Source organism: Pleurodeles waltl, chromosome 7, assembly GCF_031143425.1.
Source record: "Pleurodeles waltl isolate 20211129_DDA chromosome 7, aPleWal1.hap1.20221129, whole genome shotgun sequence".
Classification (NCBI taxonomy): Eukaryota; Metazoa; Chordata; class Amphibia; order Caudata; family Salamandridae; genus Pleurodeles; species Pleurodeles waltl.
In genome coordinates, this window is record NC_090446.1 from 688,116,231 (window position 1) to 688,136,070 (window position 19,840).

Consider the following 19,840-nt stretch of genomic DNA (forward strand, 5'->3'; position numbering starts at 1 on the left):
CACAAGCACCGCTGAACAGGGCACCGCCGCCACTAGCACCGCTGAACAGTGCACCGCCGCCACTAGCACCGCTGAACAGGGCACCGCCGCCACTAGCACCACTGAACAGGGCACCGCCGCCACTAGTACCGCTGAACAGGGCACCGCCGCCACAAGCACTGCTGAACAGGGCACCGCCGCCACAAGCACCGCTAGCCCATGGGCGCCAAGGGCACTGACACTACTGAGTCCGTCACGAGCAGGACGAAGCACTCTGGGCACCAAGCCCCCTCCAGAACCAGTGGAGATTCACATCCACTACCTCAGTCCTTGGCAGGATGAAGCACTCTGGGCACCAAGCCCCCTCCAGAACCAGTGGAGATTCACATCCACTACCTCAGTCGTTGGCAGTATGAAGCACTCTGGGCACAAAGCCCCCTCCAGAACCAGTGGAGAAAGGCATCCACTTGAGAGACTGTGGCTTTGCACTTCCCAGGATGGAACAGTGGGCAAGCCACCCACTTGTTAGACTTGAGAGACTCTGGCTTTGCACTCCTCAGGATGGAACAGTGGGCAAACCACCCACTGTAGAGACTTGAGAGACTGTGGCTTTGCACTCCCCAGGATAAAGCAGTGGGAAAACCACCCACTAGTTAGACTTGACAGACTGTGGCTTTGCACTCCCCAGGATGGAACAGTGGGCATCCCACCCACTGTAGAGACTTGACAGACTGTGGCTTTGCACTCCCCAGGATGGTACAGTGGGAACCCCACCCACTGTAGAGACTTGAGAGACTGTGGCTTTGCACTCCCCAGGATGGAACAGTGGACATCCCACCCACTGTATAGACTTGAGACACTTTGGCTTTGCACTCCCCAGGATTGAACAGTGGGGATGGGGCCCCCTCGTGGATTTGGCGTCGTGCACTCAACCGGCTGAGGTGCTCCCCCTTTCCCTTCCCCCTGAGGTGCCTGTTTTATTGCTATCTGATGCCCCTGCAGTTTTCTCTCCGTCATGGTCGGGGATTGAGTGTGGGCCTTGCCCATACCGTGTCGGCTCAGTGTTCCACGGACTTCAATGGAGTACTACCTGGACTACTATTCTTGTTGTATATGTTGTTTATAGTGTATATATATATATTTTTTTGTGTCCTGGATTTTAATATATTACAATGGTTACACTCATTTCCTTTTGTCTTTGCATTCTTCCATGGGGGTTGGGGGGTGTAACTGTAATGCATCAATATGTATTAGTGTGTGTGTTGTCGTGGGTGAGGGTGGGGGTGTTGCATGTGTGTGTCCCTGTTTTTTCCCTCCCCTGTGTCGTAGGTACAGTACTCACTGTGGTCTTCGCCGCCTGAGTTCGTGCTCCTGGTAGAGGAGCAAGAAGATAAGGGCTGGCAGGATCTGGAGCTCGGGGTCCATGGTGTCCGGGTTCCTCGTGGGGTGTATAGAGGTGAGCATTTTCCCTTCGAAGTCCTGTTTCCGCCCTGTTTTTGTTTGCGGGGAATCTGTCCCGGAAAAGGTGGCGGATTGGTAGGTTGTGATACTGTGGGCGGTACATTGTCCTCCGCCTGTCTGTTGGCGGTGACCGCTGTTTGTTTGTTTGTTTGTACCGCCATGGCGGTCTAAATGTTAAAGTGGCTGTCTTTGTTGGCGGTTTCCGCCACGGTCGTGATTCCATTTTTTTTTTCCGCCGGCCTGTTTGCGGTTTTACCGCCGCTTTAACACACACCGCCAGGGTTGTAATGACCACCATCATCTTCTTAATGAACTGGTGTAGTTATTGATGTTCGAATTGATCCTTGGTATTATTTAATTTGATGTCTATGACGTTTTCTCTATGATGTTTTCTTTACAGCGGATTTGGTTTGGTTTCTTTGACCTATTGTATGAAATCTGCTATCTAGTTTGTTGTGACTAAAATATAGCTGAGATTTCTGCTTTAACAATTTTGGTAGCATAATTTGATGGTTAGTATCACTTTAAATGACGTCATAGATTACATCATCAGTTGTGTAAATTTATTTGATTGTTTTGATTATTGTTTTTTTAAATTGTTGTATAACATGGATAGGATGAGTCCCTAAACATCCAAAGTGACTTTCCTCGGTCCTTGGAGTCTGCCTATGTTGGTGGGAATGTTCTCAGCATTCTATTGTTGGATTGAATGAAGTAGGTTATGCACTTCCACAGCTTTAGCTAAATTGCAGGCGATTGAGTTGTTTGTGAGATTTTAGGGGAGTTGGTGTACTCCAAATGTTGTCAAAGAAAGAGTCAGCGTACTCCGAAGTGTGAAAGCACATGTGTGTGGTGCTCAAAAATTGTCCACATGGTTGTTGGTATACGGACCTCACAGGGTAGGTCTAAGACTCCGGAGTATATCAAAAGTGTAATGTGACACTTGGTTTATTGTTGTAATTTGTCTATTTAGTAGGCCAATCTGTAGTGGTTGGCAAGTCAAGTTGTGAGTCAAATTGAGCGTTAGTGTCGCGCCGCACCACGCGGCGCGAGCCGAGCATTCAGCTCGCACCGCACAGCGCGTCCTCAGGACACGGCGCGCCCCGAGCCTTCTGTGCACCTCGCGAGGCCCCAGATTTTGCTTGGGGCTTCGCTCTGCTTTTCCTTGCGTTCCTGGTACCCCCTGACCCCTCCTTACCTGTTCTTTTTTCTTCTTTTCTTCTTTTCTTCTTTGGGGCATTTTGTTCTCGCTCTGCTTTTCCTTGCGTCCCTGGTACCCCCTGACCCCTCCTTACCTGTTCTTTTTTCTTCTTTTCTTCTTTTCTTCTTTGGGCATTTTGTTGTACTTTCTTTATGTCTTTTCCCCCTTCCCATGTTACCTTTTTCTTCCCAGCATTCCTTGTTCCCTATTCTCTATGGTTCCTACTCTATTTTGTCCAATGTACTTTTCCCTATCTAAGATGGTGTCCTTTTACTTCCTGTTGGTCATTTCCTGTTTCTTGGTATTTAAGGGCTCTGTTTTCTTCCTTTCCTTGCGCTGCATCACTATCTGCTCTGATTGTGTCTTCGCTCCTGATTCTTTGCCTTCGGTTCTGAATCTTGTCAAATTTCGTGTTTACCTGCATTTTTGTTTCTTTTTGATTCCTGGTTTTTGTTCTTGTTTCAGGAATCTACTGTTTGGAGGTTTTTTCCCCTTTTTAGGGTTTTTTTCCCTCTGGCACTGTTTCTAAAGGGCACGGTCTGTTCTTGGCGTTTCCATTGCCTACAGCACCGTGGCTACTAGAAAGAGTCTCCCCTTTCTGGGCCAAAGCCGAACCTTCAAGACCCACGCCACTCGATCTGCGGATTCCAGGCGTAAGCAGCACGTGAGTCGTGACAGTTAGACCTTTTCAACTGAGATTCGGCGAGTCCCATGTGCACCAAGACAGCATCCAGAAGAACTGCTGCAAGAGTGAAAGGCATCAATGAAAATCCGTAAGATTCCCGAAGCGATTGTATTACCTTACCTGTAGTAAATATACAAATTTGTTTATTATTGGTTTTGATGAAGTGCTTGCAATTGATTTTGCATTAGTTTTGAGTGTTTCTGAGTTTAGGAGGACAAGCCGTAAGGCTTTGTCAGCCGTTGTGTGTAAGTGTGATGTAATTTGTGTGCCGCGCTGAGATAGGTTGGTTAGTGAGAAGGGTCGTACAAATCAAAAATTGCACACACGATTCCAAAAAGAGAGTTCCTTTTAGACCAAAAGGTTCTGCATACCAAGGGAAACACATTTTTCTTTTGAAGCACGAGCCCTCACTCACCTACCGGTGACATGCTTCATCATAGGGCTGTGCTCCTCGTCAGGCTGGCGCTGCAATGCCTGACGGGCCCCACATGGGGGCTCTTTGCCGGAGATCTTTTGGAAGAAAATGTACAGCCGGTCAAAAAAATATTCGAGGATTGGTATGATAATGGTTAAAAATACCTAGAGGTAGGATATGATCATAAATTTAATTCAATATAGGTACCTCTGGCAAGATTAAAAACAATAGATAGGGATATAGTAAAATAATGTCTACACTCCCCATAAAAAAATAATTTCCTATTACAGCTACTAACTCTCACATTGGGGGTAGTAGGAACAAAACAAGTAGACACAGGATCCCCTGTGTTACTCTACATCATAGGTCAACATGTTTCTTCCCTAATTTATAGTCAATAAATGATCTTACGCGATTCGTCAGGACCTTAAAGACGTACCTAATCCTTTAAACACTTGGACCTCCCATGTTAGGGAGAACAAAGCCTATAAGAGTAAAAGAAACACGTGTCAAAAGAAATAGTTGTTGGCAAAAGTAACATGTGCTCGATGACTGGAAATAATACCCCATACACTCGTGAGAAACCCCTAAGGTGCCATGCGCTTTAACATCCAACAAGTGAAATGGTATAAAATTCCTATGCATGTATATCACAATGCTTACCCACAAAAATTAAATGCAGGGCCTCATCGGGGTGAGCATCTATTTGAAGCAATCCACTCTGGTCTAGGTATATACATAAGCATAAAAATTAAAATTGAAAGTAAACAGACCTGACAACACATATTAGTGTAGTTCGTTGTCGAGGTGTTTATCAAAGGAATATGCAAAGATGATGACAAGCAAAGTACAACAAACCCTTTCTCCTGTCTTAGACGCAATCATAAGTCATATCATAGTGACATAAGGCTGTGCAACTCGAATCAGGAAAGTAATAAGATAGCACTGGTGAGATAAGGTGTTCACGAATGTAATAGTCAAAGCATAATCAATATCCCATCTAGTTTAATATAACATTACTTGTAATAACGGAATATTGTCAAGCGTGGTCAATGGAAAGAATGCTTGACAGCGTTACTTAATGAATACTTGATCAGGAAATGTATAAGTAGTTAATTCCTTCGTCCATTGTATGCTCTATGAGTAGAAAAGCTATGTTCAAGGGTTAATTGTCCCCCTTGAATAAGGGAAGAAAAACTATCGAAAATATCTGGAGACCAATTTATAGTTAGTAGATGGGACGCGTCGGTGAGTGCGTCTGATATTAATAAGAGGCAGGTCGTCAAACTAGTCCTGACCCTGCTCAAGCCCGAAGTCGGGTGTAGCCAAAGTCAGGGCAGAACGTGAAGTAAATGGAGATCAAACTCGTCTCCACTCTGATCCGGTCCGCAACCAAAAGGTGGCCGGAACTCTAGTATACCGCGCTGTATAGCGCGGTCTCGGTCTCTTCAATGAAAACCTCAAAACTGCAACGGATACAGAGGCTGTATAAGTAACGGCCAAAGTAAAGGAAAAACCGCGCTAGATAGCGCCGTGCAGAACGTTATGCTAATCTCCTCAAGGCAAAGGTACCAAGAGGCCTACAAAAAGTACCCAAAGAAGCACTTACTTGGTGGTGGAGTCGCCCTAGCCGGGTGACCTTCTTTCAACGATGTTCCCCGGAACTAGGGAGAGTGAATACAGTCAGGGTAATAAAAAGAACAGAGAGTGACTAAAAGAGAAGAAGGACTCTAGAGAAAAAAGTGAAGAGGCGGACAGGATCGTGTCGGCCATTATTAAACAGGGAACCAGCACAGCAGATATTATGAGGTAGGGATATAATAGATGACTTACAAGAGCTGTCAGAATACAAAAAAGGGACCCAGTTCGGGTATCTTAAAACAAGAAACTTGAAAAAGAGATCTATTTTACAAGATTCGGACCCCAAGATAGTAGGCAATAGGAAAAGAATAGGGACAACCAATGTGTAAGGTAATTAGTGGATGAAGCTGGTCCATTGAATATCATCATTGAGTCCAGTGATATGGGTCTTAAGCCTAAAAACCCACCGCTGTTCCTTTTCAAAAAGTCTTGTGGTACAATCTCTGTTGTCTTTAATGGTCTCTAGAACAATCCATTTAATGTAATCAGGAGTATGTTGTTTATCAATATAGTGATTAGTCAGTTTTGTGGAGGACCTCTTATATCTGATAGTACTGCGATGCTCATTAATGCGGATTTTCACCATTCTGGTTGTCATACCTATATATCTAAGGTCACAAGGACACGTGATCATATAGATACAGTCTTTTGTGCGGCAATTGGTATGAGTTCTCAATTGCCAGGTCTTTGATTCACCTAAATCCACCTCTTGTATATTGCTGGTCATAGGGCAAACATTACAACCACCACAGGGGTGGTGTCCCTTAACTTTCAACCATTGGCTAGGGCCTGTGTTGTCCGGGTGGCGACACGTCCTAGGTCTTGTATGAACTACTAGATCTTTGATGTTATGAGTTCTTTTGAATGCAAAAAGAGGGTATTCTAAAGTCTCGCCTGCACTGGTGAGGATCGGCCAGAATTTACGGACAACATTCTTAATCCGGTTGCTTAGAGGAGTGAAAGTGGTCACGCAGGTAAGTCTAGATTGTGGTGTGCGGAAATTGTCGACCAACAGCGACTCCCTGGGGATGTTGCTGGCTCTTTTCTTCGCTTGTCTAATATTCCTCGCCGGATAGTTGCGCTCAGAAAGTTTGTGACACAACATGTTGGCTTGGGTGTGGAAGTCACTGATATCAGAGCAGTTGCGTCGTATCCTAAGAAACTGACCAACGGGTAAATTATCTCGCAAAGCCTTTGGGTGATGGCTGTTGTAAAGTAAGAGGCTATTTCTATCTGTGGGTTTATGGAACACAGAAGAATGAAGACGCCCACCCTTAAGTGTGATTCGTAAGTCAAGAAAGGATACCTCTCTGTCAGAGATGGTGGAGGTAAAACGCAGGTGGGTGTCCATGGTATTAACCCATTGAGCGAAGGCTTTAGCTTGGTCTATATTGCCCTTCCAAATCACTAGTATGTCGTCTATGTAGCGACGCCATAATCTAATGTTGGAAAAGAATGGTTGGTCAGGGGTTAGAATATAACGGCGTTCAAAGTCAAACATGTATAAACAGGCCAGACTCGGCGCAAAAGTACTCCCCATGGAAGTGCCCTGTATGATGATACAGACGCTTTTCGAATTGAAAGAAGTTTTCTTTTAGGGCCACACTTGCACATTGCATGATAAAGCTCACGGGAGTGTTATGGGGCCAAGTGTCCATCAAAAGTATGCTTTCTACAGCAGCAAGAGTTGCTTCTTGGGGAATGTTGGTATATAAGGACTCCACGTCTAGACAAATCAATATGTCAGTAGTACCTGAATCATTAATATTATCAAGTAAAACCAAGGTGTCCTTGGTGTCCTTTAAAAAGGTGGAGGTTGCCTGCACAATAGGTTGTAGAAAAAAATCACAAAACTTTGACAGGGGTTCCAACAATGAGCCGATACCAGAAACTATTGGGCGGCCCGGGGGAGGGATACCCTTGTGAATTTTGGGGAGACAGTAAAAGTATGGAGTCCTGGGGTTCTTTGTATCCAGGAACTCAGCTTCTTGGTGAGTGATCCAGCCAGCTGACTCTGCTTCCAAAATCATTCCCCGTATTTCCCGTTGTAGGCGTGGGGTTGGGTCTGTTGTGATCTGGTGATAGTAGGATACATCACTAAGTAACCTGAGGCACTCCTGTCTGTAGTCAGTTGTATCCATCACCACTATCGCACCTCCTTTGTCCGCAGGTTTCAGGGTGATGTCTTGATTTTGTGATAAAGAATATAGGGCAGCACGCTCCAATTTAGAGACATTCTGAAACGATCGGGGTGGTTTGAGGCGTTGGATTTCATGGCGAACCGCTTTCTCAAAAGTGAGAACCTCTAGTGGGACCGTGGTGGCAGGTGGTGTAAAGGTAGAGGGATTCCTTAGATTGGTGTCGCCTCTTGAATCTGGCTTGGGACGATCTTTAAAGAAAAAATGTAATCTGATCTTACGAAACAATGCTGACAGCTCGCAATTCAATCTGAAATGGTCCTCCTTGGGAGTCGGTACAAACCCTAGGCCTTTCTCTAGAACTGCCTTCTCTAGAGGTGTGAGAGTAGATTTTGAAAGATTTACAACTAAGGTCTCTTTTGGATTGTCATACTGCGACTCCTGGTCACCATCTGCGGTTCCTCCTGTGCCCAGTGGACGTTTCTTCCTCTCCTTCTGTTTTTGCCTCTGCCTCTGCCCCGGCCTCTTCCTAAAAAAGGATTAAAGTTATACTGTGGCTGCGGATGAAAGAAAGGCATAGGCATAGCCTGCCACGGTGGCATCTGTTGGTATGGGAATGGAGGGTTGTAATGGGTCGGCGGATTATAGCGATTGCGGTTCTGTCTCTGTCCCTCATCGCTGCTCCAATCATCCGAGCTAGAGCTGTATTGTGGTGTGCGAGATTTGCGTTGAGGGGTCTCAGAATCATCTGAGGTCTCTGAGGCTCCTTCATATTGATAGTCATCTTTCGTGTAGGGGTAGATCTTTTCTCTGCTAAAACGTTTGATATCCTTTTGTAATTTGTTGATTTTCTGTCTTGTCAAGTATTCCTTTGTCTCATTGAGTTCTAAATTAATCTCAGCCAAACGAGACTTGAACTGAGACAATTGAATCGTGGTTTTCATGGCCGCTTCCGTGATAGAAATCTGGATAGTCATGGAGTCAGCCAACCGTTTGGAAGTGTTGATAATCAAGATCAACCAATCCCGAGTACACTTCCATTAAATTTGTGACCAATCAAGTCGAAATTGTAGGTCCTGTAGAAAAATCCTAGGGGCATTAGTGACAATTAGGCCGTTGGGTGAAATGTTGGCCCTAAGATATTCTGTCATATTCTGTCATAATTGTCCCGTGCAGGACGGTCTTTATAAGTTCCTTCTTCAAAGCTGATAATTTTGTCCAATCTTCTTTAGCACCAATAGAGGGACCACTGTTTTCATCTCCAAGGATGGATGGGGTTTGCAGTATGGCCTGTACCATGCTGTCATCATAACTAAGACCTTGTAGGTCTGACATGTTCACCACCAGATATAATTTTATCGGAGTGTACTTAGGAATGCCCCGTAGCCCAAGGGCTATGCTAAATCATCAAAAAAACAACAAAAGAGGGGGCCAAAAAATGGGAAATTTGGAGACAGGCTTTGCGAGATAATTTACCCGTTGGTCAGTTTCTTAGGATACGACGCAACTGCTCTGATATCAGTGACTTCCACACCCAAGCCAACATGTTGTGTCACAAACTTTCTGAGCGCAACTATCCGGCGAGGAATATTAGACAAGCGAAGAAAAGAGCCAGCAACATCCCCAGGGAGTCGCTGTTGGTCGACAATTTCCGCACACCACAATCTAGACTTACCTACGTGACCACTTTCACTCCTCTAAGCAATTGAGAACTCATACCAATTGCCGCACAAAAGACTGTATCTATATGATCACGTGTCCTTGTGACCTTAGATATATAGGTATGACAACCAGAATGGTGAAAATCCGCATTAATGAGCATCGCAGTACTATCAGATGTAAGAGGTCCTCCACAAAACTGACTAATCACTATATTGATAAACAACATACTCCTGATGACATTAAATGGATTGTTCTAGAGACCATTAAAGACAACAGAGATTGTACCACGAGACTTTTTGAAAAGGAACAGCGGTGGGTTTTTAGGCTTAAGACCCATATCACTGGACTCAATGATGATATTCAATGGACCAGCTTCATCCACTAATTACCTTACACATTGGTTGTCCCTATTCTTTTCCTATTGCCTACTATCTTGGGGTCCGAATCTTGTAAAATAGATCTTTTTTTCAGGTGTCTTGTTTTAAGATACCCGAACTGGGTCCCTTTTTTGTATTCTGACAGACCTTGTAAGTCATCTATTATATCCCTACCTCATAATATCTGCTGTGCTGGTTCCCTGTTTAATAATGGCCGACACAATCCTGTCCGCCTCTTCACTTTTTTCACTAGAGTCCTTCTTCTCTTTTAGTCACTCTCTGTTCTTTTTATTACCCTGACTGTATTCACTCTCCCTAGTTCCGGGGAACATCGTTGAAAGTAGGTCACCCGGCTAGGGCGACTCCACCACCAAGTAAGTGCTTCTTTGGGTATTTTTTGTAGGCCTCTTGGTACCTTTGCCTTGAGGCGATTAGCATAACGTTCTGCACGGCGCTATCTAGCGCGGTTTTTCCTTTACTTTGGCCGTTACTTATACAGCCTCTGTATCCGTTGCAGTTTTGAGGTTTTCATTGAAGAGACTGAGACCGCGCTATACAGCGCGGTATACTAGAGTTCCGGCCGCCTTTTGGTTGCGGACCGGATCAGAGTGGAGACGAGTTTGATCTCCATTTACTTCACGTTCTGCCCTGACTTTGGCTACACCCGGCTTCAGGCTTGAGCAGGGTCAGGACTAGTTTGACGACCTGCCTCTTATTAATATCAGACGCACTCACCGAGGCGTCCCATCTACTAACTATAAATTGGTCTCCTGATATTTTCGATAGTTTTTCTTCCCTTATTCAAGGGGGACAATTAACCCTTGAACATAGCTTTTCTACTCATAGAGCATACAATGGACGAAGGAATTAACTACTTATACATTTCCTGATCAAGTATTCATTAAGTAACGCTGTCAAGCATTCTTTCCATTGACCACGCTTGACAATATTCCGTTATTACAAGTAATGTTCATATTAAACTAGATGGGATATTGATTATGCTTTGACTATTACATGCGTGAACACCTTATCTCACCAGTGCTATCTTATTACTTTCCTGATTCGAGTTGCACAGCCTTATGTCACTATGATATGACTTATGATTGCGTCTAAGACAGGAGAAAGGGTTTGTTGTACTTTGCTTGTCATCATCTTTGCATATTTCTTTGATAAACACCTCAACAACGAACTACACTAATATGTGTTGTCAGGTCTGTTTACTTTCAATTTTAATTTTTATGCTTATGTATATACCTAGACCAGAGTGGATTGCTTCAAATAGATGCTCACCCCGATGAGGCCCTGCATTTAATTTTTGTGGGTAAGCATTGTGATATACATGCATAGGAATTTTATACCATTTCACTTGTTGGATGTTAAAGCGCATGGCACCTTAGGGGTTTCTCACGAGTGTATGGGGTATTATTTCCAGTCATCGAGCACATGTTACTTTTGCCAACAACTATTTCTTTTGACACGTGTTTCTTTTACTCTTATAGACTTTGTTCTCCCTAACATGGGAGGTCCAAGTGTTTAAAGGATTAGGTACGTCTTTAAGGTCCTGACGAATCACGTAAGATCATTTATTGACTATAAATTAGCGAGAAACATGTTGACCTATGATGTAGAGTAACACAGGGGATCCTGTGTCTACTTGTTTTGTTCCTACTACCCCCAATGTGAGAGTTAGTAGCTGTAATAGGAAATTCTTTTTTTATGGGGAGTGTAGACATTATTTTACTATATCCCTATCTATTGTTTTTAATCTTGCCAGAGGTACCTATATTGAATTAAATTTATGATCATATCCTACCTCTAGGTATTTTTAACCATTATCATACCAATCCTCGAATATTTTTTTGACCGGCTGTACATTTTCTTCCAAAAGATCTCCGGCAAAGAGCCCCCATGTGGGGCCCGTCAGGCATTGCAGCGCCAGCCTGACGAGGAGCACAGCCCTATGATGAAGCATGTCACCGGTAGGTGAGTGAGGGCTCGTGCTTCAAAAGAAAAATTTGTTTCCCTTGGTATGCACAACCTTTTGGTCTAAAAGGAACTCTCTTTTTGGAATTGTGTGTGCAATTTTTGATTTGTACTGTTCTGGGAGCTTCACACACGGGACCAGGAGCCCTGTCTCCAAATTTCCCATTTTTTGGCCCCCTCTTTTGTTGTTTTTTTGATAGTGAGAAGGGTCACCTACAGATTGGGGGACAACCATGAAGAGCAATTGGTTGAGAAGGGAGACAAAGAGGATTTTGGGATTACAGTCACTTCCTGATTTTTGATTTTTGAAATAAATTTGTGAAAATGAAGTTCTTCAAAGCTTTAAAACTGCTCTTAGGGGAGATGAGTATATTCCGGCTAGGAGAGGAGAAATATGTCTGCCTGGAGGTACTCCGGCATATATTGTAAAAGAGGAGAAAGGCACCAGAGCATGTCTTTAGTTAAAACATTGGATTAAAATCACAGAGAAGGAGGGGTGTTTAGTGTTTCCTGAAAATGGTACATTCAGTTTGAGAATTTTGGAGAATCTGAGACAGGTGATGTATGGTCTAAGACCTCCACCAAGACCAGCTCAGTTCAAGGCATTAGCGATCTGGGAGCTAGACAACAACAAGTGTTGAAATTTGAGAGAAAAATGAGAAGAGCATAGAAGCCACTAGCAGAAGCTAGGTGGGATAGTGAGCAGAGATAGTGGAGACTCGATACCTTACAAGGTGTTAGGTTGTTTCCTGCAATGTCTGAAGAAAGTGAGAAAGATGCAAAGTAAATTTCAAAGAAATCTAAAAAGACTTCTTCAGTTGAAGAGAAGACATCAAAAGTACCTGAAATGGTCTTTGATTAATGAGGAGGAATCAAACGATGATGAGTTTATTACACAGATTTTGAGACATCATCCGCCACCTTATGTGGCTCAAGAAGGTTTGAGTACAAGTTGTACAAATCCTACTGCATCAATACAAACTGTAGTGACACAGAGTCCAGTACAGAGTAACCATAATATGACTGACAGTTGTTTACAGGTTAATCCTCACTTGAACCAGAGCTCAGTACAGACTAGTCTTTCTGTACAAATACCGCTGCAGAGCAGCTTCAATCTGCCAACAGACAATAGACAGCTGCCACAACTTATTGTTCCTAGGATTTACCCAGATGTACAGATTGTAAGTACAACTACTAATCTAGCAGTATCCTCAGGACACACTTTACAGGAGCCGTTGCTGATTTAATCAGAGCCGGTGTTAATGTCTCAAATGCAGAATGCAGGAGTAATGCAATCTCAGAACGTAGAGACCAGATTAAGTCCAGATGGAGTATTGGTACCTATTAAATTTGGTCCAATTAGTCCTTTATATGCCCAAGGAAAAAAGAGTGCAGATAACTAAGGAGTTCAAAACCAGAATGAAAACACTGGGTTAATGTTGCCTATGAGACAGACTCTAAATAGAACAAGGTTGTTATTAGATTTAACTACTATTAGAAATTCAGAAATGGCTGAATCTTGTAATAGTCCAGAGTTAAAAATCTTGACACCTCAATGCGTGAGCCCATTACAGCAACAATTGTCGCGTGAGCGACCTGGTAATATTTAATAACAGGGTTTGACTGCTCAACAATTAACAAGGTGGTTGGAAGAATTAGATGTTTCAAACATTCCAGAGAGCCAATTCAAAGGTGTCCCAGAGAATCAGTTCAAAGAAAAGGTGTTTATAAACAAAACAAGATTGTCGATGGAAGCAGGTGAGCTTCTTGAGGGACAATGGGAGTAAACCGACTTGAGTCTTAAACAAAAGTTGAGTTGAGATATTTGTGTCCATTAATTAGAGAGGGAGCAGCTGAAGTACATGAGCAACTACAGGAGTTAGCAGATAAATATGATATAGATCTTATGAAAACAAATAGTCTGAAAAGAAGTTATAGATTAAATTCTGAAGCTGAAGATTTTGAACTCATGAGGTCAGCAAAGATGAAAACACATCTTAGAAAGTTACTCGAGAGAGTACAAAGTTTGAGAGCTTTAGAAAAACGGGAAGGCAGATGGTTCAAGAAAAGAGAAAGGCTGAGAAAAGGTTCAGATACTCCTCCTGTAGATGTAACACAAATTAAAGAGCCAGTAAAGGTTTTACCAATGAGAGAGATTCCAGGAGGGAATTTTGTACACGTCCCTTGGAGCAGAAGTGATATTTTATCATTTACAACCACTACCCCAGGTTGAGGGAGAAACCAGTGGAATGGTACCAGCAAACAGATTGGTTTGTGAAGCTTGTGAAATGCCTGTGGGTGGATTTAAATACTCTTTTAGAGATAGTTGTTCAGGCAGACAAGAGGAGTGTAGATTGGCCCACAAGTGAGCTGCCAAGCAATCCATCAACAGGTGCACCATCTCCTGAAGCAATGAAGTATTACGATAAGGTCATTGAATTCGTGAAAATGAGATTTTTGCTGAAAAACATTGATTGGCAATGCATAGATAGGACAGGTCAGGAAGCAAAAGAATCAATTTATGCATACTATGAGAGGTTGTTAAAAGCATTTAAACATTACAGAAACAATTGAGCCGAAAGACATGATTCACTTTGTGTTCAGATTTGTGGAAGAATTGAGACCAGAAATTAGCCAGGTGATTAAGAATCATTTGATTTGCTGGCAAGCAAAGATGATTAATGAAGTGCTGCAGTATGTGAAATACTGTAGTGATGAAATGGAAATGTAACAGAAAAAGTTGAAGGAGAAAGTGATGGTGATGCAGATCAAGGATGCACAGACAAGAACTCAGAGATGTTTTCAGCCACAATAGCAGCAGGGAAATGGGTTTTTTCAGAGTCAAGGTACGTTTCAGAATCAAGGCAGAGGTAGAAGTCATTTTGGAATTGTAAGTGTTAATCTTGATCCTGATTTGAATACAGTAATGTTGCAAGGAGAGCCACAAGGAAAGAGAATGTTTCTTTGTCACATTTGTGAAGGCATTGGACATTGGAAACAGCAGTGTCCAATGTTCAATCAGGGAGGTGTTGTTCAACAGATGAATGGTGTCAATGCTTTTTAGAATATGAGAGGACCAAGAATGAGATGTCAAATTCAAAATGTCCAAAATAATATAAATCCGATGCAGGGTTTTCAGCCTTTACAACCCATGCAGCCTGTGCAAAATGTGCAACCGCAGGTACAACAGGTACAATTGCCCTAATTGCAACAGATGCAGTCACCAGTGCAGATGGTGCCTGCACAACAAATTCAAATGCCTAGACAATTGCAAGAACCGCAGTCTCCTATGGATCAGTAACAGGTGATGCTTTCTCAGGTGGTCACTAGTCAGATAGTAAATCAGAGTAATAATGCAGAACACCAATTTATTTTACACAGTGAGAATGGAATAAACAATGTCTGGCTGTCAGATAGTTCAGATGAGGAAGACTGTAAGATGGCTGATTCTTTAGAAGTGGATCAGAAAGGTCCTTATGTTAAGGGAATAGTCCATGGTCACAAAGGTCCATTTCTGGTTGATACTGGAGCTACATGCTAAACAGTGAGATCTGCGGAGGTTCCAGACCTGCCCTTATAAGGGAAGACAGTTCAGATTGTGGGAGTTGCAAATCAATATTTGACGAACCCAATTACAGAACTAGTTTTGCTTAAAATTGGCAATTTTAAAGGGTTTTTTTCTGCTTTGATGGTTTATGACCGAATAAAGCTTGTGTTATGAAAAAATAAAAATAAAAGGTTTGCACAAGTTTGTGGTTTGTGATTCAAGACCTGTGTTTTTACTGGGAAGGGACTTACTGTGCAAAACACGATGTTTGATTACCTGTTCTGATGAAGGAATTGAAATTCAGACAAACAGTGATGATGAAGAAGACCCAACACGTACTGCAAGCAATGAGTCGGTGTCTTAGGAATTTCCTTTGATTAGTTTTGATGAGCCAGTGATTGAAGATTAGCCAGTGAATGAGGAAGCTCCTTTGATTAATTTCTTTCCAGTTTTTGAAGTGAAAGATCTTCCTGTTGATTTGCAGAAGACTGTTATGTCTAAAGTTTGGGATCTTTTGGGAAAGGACATTGGGTTTGTTAAAGGAGTAGAACCAGTCAGAGTCCCAGTGAAGCCTAATGTGGTTTTCTCTCAGACTCCACAATATCCAATGACAATTGAAGCAATTGAAGGTGTGAAACCCTTAATAGAACAGTTTGTGGAGAAAGGAATTTTGAAAGAAATGTTGAGTAGCCCATGTAATTCACCAATAATGGGTTAACGAAAACCATGTGGGAAAATTTGTCTTGTGCAGGATCTGAGAAAAATAAATGACATAGGCGGTCATTACAACATTGGCGGTAAAAGCCGCATACCGCGGTACAGAAGACCGCCAACACACCGCCACACCAAAGGTCAGTGATAAACTGGCGAAAACAAATCCTCCACCGTCACGCCAACAGAAATACGCCCACACTATCACGACACACGAATCCACACGGCCTGTCTTTCAACCGTGGTATTCCATTGGCGGTACACACCGCCGCGCTCAAAATTCACACACATCTACAAAACACTACCACATTGGACAATTCGAAATACACACACCTGATACACATACACACACCACTCCCACACACCCAATACAATATAAAACACACACCCTCATCACCCACAAACCCCTACGACCACAATTACTGAGAGAAGGCCAGAGAGAGACACCACCATCAACAATACTAGCATCCACAGGCACACAACACCATCACTCACAGAACTTCCACGCACCTCACACTACACACCACTACATATCAGCACACTTATCACCCCACACACCACCCCACACATCACCTACACCACCCCATGGCACGGCAAAGACACCCCAGGTTCTCGGAGGAGAAGCTCAGGGTCATGGTGGAGGAAATCGTCTGGGTAGAGCCACAGCTATTCGGAGCACAGGTGCAGCACACCTCAATTGCAAGGAAGATGGAGCTATGGCGAAGAATAGTGGACAGGGTCAATGCAGTGGGACAGCACCCAAGAAATTGGCAGGACATCAGGAAGAGGTGGAACGACCTACGGGGGAAGGTGCGTTCCGTGGTCTCAAGACACCACCTGGTGGTTCAGCGGACTGGCGGCGGACCCCCACCTCCTCCCCCACAACTAACAACATGGGAGGAGCAGGTCTTGGCGATTCTGCATCCTGAGGGCCTCGCAGGAGTAGGTGGAGGAATGGACTCTGGTAAGTCAAATCTTAACTATTACATCCCCCACCCTACCTGCATGCCAGCACATACCCCCACCCTCACACCCATCACTCTAACTCCTCACAAATGTCCCAACATCACAAACCACACATCCTAACACCAAGCCCTGCATCCAACAACAAAGCATGGACACCCATAACTAAAGCATGCCCACTGCACATACCCATACACCCCCCTAAACCATCATTACACAAGGTCCCACACAGGAATGCAAGCACTGGGGTACACGGTCACCCACCCATTGCACACCATGGCACACACAGATGTAATAAACATCCTTTTATACCCCTGCAGGACCCCTACCCAACGTCACCGGACAGGAGGGTCCACACATGTCCACACCACCAACAGAAGAGGCCCACAGTGATGACAGCACCTCTGTCCAACTGGATCTAGATGACCCGCCCAGCCCATCGGGGACCTCGGGACAGTCTGTTCCCCTCACCCAGTCACAGGCCACCACAGACCTTCCCCCCTCTAGAAACACCAGCACAGCACCCACCCAGTGGGCCCATACCTCTGTCCCCAGGACACGTCAATCAGCAGTGTGTCCACCATTACAGGGAACCCAGGCTAACCCACCACCCCAACAACACCAGGGACCTGGGGACAGTGGTAGTGGGCACACGGTCCAGGGGACGGAGGCCCAGGAACACAGGGGAACTGGGAGGGCTGCTGTGCGACAGGGGGCGGACAGGCCCAGGGAACCCACTCTCCACGAGGCCCTCTCCAACATCATGGGAGCATACCACCACTCCCAGGAGACAATGGCAACGGTACTGGCCAAGTTTCAGGAGACCCAGCGCCTGCAGGAGGAACAGTATTTGGGCTTCAGGGAGGAACTCCAAACCATCAATTCCACCCTGGGCACCATCGTAGGGGTGCTGAAGGAAGAACTCAACACCAGGAGGGACACTGTGGCACAACAAGGGGCCCCTGACACTAGCCTGGACGATGAACTGCTCACCACCTCCGCTGGCGATACTGGACAGGAGGCACCGCCACAGGACCACCACCCCACCCCCTGCAGACGGAGAATCACCTCTCAAATGGTCCCTGAGATCCAGTACAAAGACAGAGCACGATGCCAAAACCCCCGCCAAGAAATGAGACCACCCTGATTGTCATCCTACCATCCCACTTTGTCACCCTGTCCATCCTTAAACTGCCCCAGCTCCACTTCCTATGCCCATTTGGGCAATGCACCTGTGAGACTAATAGACTGGACTCTGACATGGACATTCCTCCGCCATCACCCCTCACCATTTTGCTACCCCCTCCAATTTTGAGCACTAAAATAAACACCCTTAAAGCACAAAACAATCTGAAGTCAGTCTGTGATTCCGAAATAGTGTATTAGCAATTACAGTGTCAAAATGGTCTTTCAAATGTAATGTCAACATACCTATGTCACACAGCTCTAGTCCATGAGGAAACAAAGCAGATATCACACCGTAGGACCCACATATGTGAAATCGTAAGGGAAAGTGACAACTCAGTGACCATACACTGGGTGAAAACGACAGACAGTAGAGAGGTAGTAGTGTTAAAGTACACGTAGTAGGCAGGTTTGTATTCTTCCCTGTGATTCACTGGAAATATTGCTGGATCACTGAGTCCCAGTTGTCCATGTCTTCTTCTTCTGCTTCCTCATCTTCACTGTCCACAGGCTCCACAGCTGCAAAAACACCGCCATCTGGACCACCCTCCTGCAGAAAAGGCACCTGTCATCGCAAAGCCAAGTTGTGAAGCATACAGCAGGCCACGATGATCTGGCACACCTTCTTTGGTGAGTAGAATAGGGATCCACCTGTCATATGGAGGCACCTGAACCTGGCCTTCAGGAGGCCGAAGGTCCGTTCGATCACCCTCCTAGTTCGCCCATGGGCATCATGGGCATCATTGTAGCGTTCCTCTGCCCTTGTCCTGGGATTCCTCACTGGGGTCAGTAGCCATGACAGGTTGGGGTAACCAGAGTCACCTGCAAATGGCGAGGGACAACTGTTAGACACACACTAACCTGTAGGGATATCCCCAGACCCAGACAACCATTCCCACTGTCTTGCTTCCAGGTGCTCACCTAATAGCCACACACGGTGCCTCTGGAGTTGACCTATCACATACAGGATGCTGCTATTCTCCAGGATGTAGGCATCATGCACTGAGCCAGGGAACTTGGCATTCACATGGGAGATGTACTGGTCGGCCAAACATACCATCTGTTCATTCATTGAATGATAACGCATCCGGTTTCTGTACACCTGTTCACTCCTGTGGGGGGGGTACCAAAGCCAGATGTGTCTCATCAATGGCACCTATGATATGTCCCAGGGCATGGAAATCACCTTTCACTGTAGGCAAATCCTCCACATGAGGGAAAACGATGTAGCTCCTCATGTGTTTCAGCAGGGCAGATAACACTCTGGACAACACGTTGGAAAACATAGGCTGGGTCATCCCTGATGCTATGGCCACTGCTGTTTCAAATGACCCACTTGAAAGGAAATGGAGCACTAACAGCACCTGCACTTGAGGGGGGATTCCTGTGGGATGGCGGATAGCTGACATCAGGTCTGGCTCCAACTGGGTACACAGCTCCTGGACTGTGGCATGGTCAAGCCTGTATGTGATGATCACATGTCTGTCCTCTATTGTCGACAGGTCCACCAACGGTCGGTACACCGGAGGATACCGCCATCTCTTCACATGCCCAGCGGACGGTGCCTATCAAGGACAACAGCGAGCACAGAGTCAAACAACTCAGAGGTACGTAGCCACAGCTTACACAGAACACCAATCATATTCTAAAAAGTGGCCTGTATCAGTGTAGAGTCTAGGCCTAGGTATGTGTGACGCAGTTGAAAATGAAGCCATTTGGGCCCCTGAAATGGCGGCTGCCTGACCTCTAAAGTGGGACAATGGGATGTGAGGTAACTGCGCTGGCGTTGTACACCGTCGCGGTAGGTGGTCTAAGACCGTGGCGCAATGCTGAATTGGTTAACATTGGACCCTATGGGTCCCAGGAGCCAATGACGATGTACGCCGGCGGTG